The sequence below is a fragment of the Silene latifolia genome, chromosome 2, assembly GCF_048544455.1.
Source record: "Silene latifolia isolate original U9 population chromosome 2, ASM4854445v1, whole genome shotgun sequence".
NCBI classification, from domain to species: Eukaryota; Viridiplantae; Streptophyta; class Magnoliopsida; order Caryophyllales; family Caryophyllaceae; genus Silene; species Silene latifolia.
The window spans coordinates 112,283,344-112,285,343 of NC_133527.1; the positions used below are offsets into that span (position 1 = coordinate 112,283,344).

The 2,000-nt window shown below is 38.1% G+C and overlaps 1 non-coding gene across 1 annotated transcript; it reads right to left on the reverse strand.

Annotated features, from left to right (window-relative positions):
- Positions 1 to 1,479: 1,479 nt before the first annotated feature.
- LOC141644574 (small nucleolar RNA R71) lies at positions 1,480 to 1,586 on the reverse strand. The gene has a single exon (XR_012544187.1). It is a non-coding gene; the product is annotated as a small nucleolar RNA R71 (small nucleolar RNA).
- Between the last annotated feature and the right edge of the window lie 414 nt (positions 1,587 to 2,000).

The following is a 2,000-nucleotide window of genomic DNA, read 5'->3' on the forward strand; positions in this document are numbered from 1 at the left end:
TGCTTTGTTAATATGATTGACAACCTTGTTAGCATGTTAAACTTGATAATGAGTGAGTAGTTTCCTCAGCTAGGGTTAATGGGGAATTATGGGAAACCAACATGGGGGATGATTCATGCTTAATCTAATATGTTCACATGATTTATTTGCTTGCTTGTTGTGATCTGAACTTATGCACATGTTATGTTTAATGAAATGCGAGCATATGAATCCTTGCATTTTTTACCCATCACTTACCTTTTCAATGAGACTTGTAAGACATAAACAAACTCGAATCTCATTAGACCATGCATATAGTTTAGTAGGGAGGAATAAGTCGACTTGTAGGTGTTATACAATCTAATCGATTCAGCTCCGGGACCCAAACCTTCCTAGGATTGTAAGATATAAACCAACTCGATCTTATCACAACAATAATTGCTTGCTTATAATTTGAGAATATGTTGAATGATCAATTCCCATGAATCCCCTATGAACCCATGACACCCTAGTGCTTTTAATCAATTGTTTACATCTCATTTTAATCATCTTACTTGTTCATTTAAATTGTTATTTATTTTAGTGATCTTCTTATCTCAACCCAAATTGTGACACCCTTAGACACCACTACTTGCAATCGAAAATCCTACATCAATACCCGTCCCTTGGGATCCAACCTTTACTTACCTCTTTACTAATAGTAGAGTAGTTTGTGAAGTTATAAATATTGTTTTGGTCTAGGTGCTCCTAACGACAAGTAACCGAAAAATATAGTCCGACCAAAAATGGCGCCATTGCTGGGGACGGTGTTAACTTGATTTGATTTTCTTTGATTGTTACTAGTTGTGTCTTTCTTTACCTTGGGGAAGCAAAAGTTCTCAAGATTTGTTCTAATGGTTTTCGAGTTGTTTGATATTTTTCATGTCTAGAAGGTCACAAGGTAACTTGTTACCCATTGATCACGAAATTGAGAGAACTTTGACAACCAATAGAAGAATGGCTAGAAATACTTTGAGAGGTATTGGTGAGGTTGTAGATATTCAACTAAATACTATTGAGTTCATCAACCCTTTTGCAAGAGAAGGTGAGGAGAACCAAACACAAAATCAACCACACAATCAACCCACAATGCCTAAGTTTTCTTCACATTCCGTACCAACCGAGGAGAACCTACCCAATGTTACTCCCACACCACAAAACTTGACCGAAAATTTCAATGCAAAATCCGCATTTATCCAATTAGTCGAAAGAGGCCAATTTGGGGGGATGCCTAGTGAAGACCCTCATTCTCACATGGAGACTTTTTGTGACTATTGTGATGCGATTTCACAAACCGGAGTGACTCAAGACCAAATTCGATGGGTCTTATTTCCTTTTTCTCTAATTGGTACCGCGAAACAATGGTTAAAAAGCCTTGATAAGGCTACTCTTGGTATTGACTCTTGGAAGAAATTGGCTCTTGCTTTCTACAAAAAGTTCTACCCTCCGGAAAAGACTAAAATGCTAAGAGCTCAAATCACAGGTTTTAAGCAAAGGGACGAAGAATCTTTGTATGAAGCATGGGAGCGATTCAAAGGAACTTGTCGCTCATGTCTTCATCATGGACTTAGCGAGTGGTTCTTGGTGCAACAATTTTGGAATGGTCTTTATGAAGACTCCCGAAACATTCTCAACATGGGATCAAATGGTATGTTCACCGAAGTAGACGATAATCAAACTTAGAACAAGATTGAGGAAATGGCGGTCCATAACTCACAATATAGTAGACCTCGCAAGGCTACTAGAGGAGGAAAGCATGAAGTAGACTCTATTACTCAATTGGGTGCTCAACTTAGTGCTCATATTGATACCATCAACTTGAAGTTTGAGAAGGCTATGACTAAACTTGAAGAAGCCTCAAAATCACCAAAGCAACATGTTAATGCCATGGTGGCATCTTCATCAATTCCAAGTGGAATATGTGAGAATTGTGGAACTTTGGGACATGACCAAAGTGAATATAGGGGAACAAGTGAGCAAGT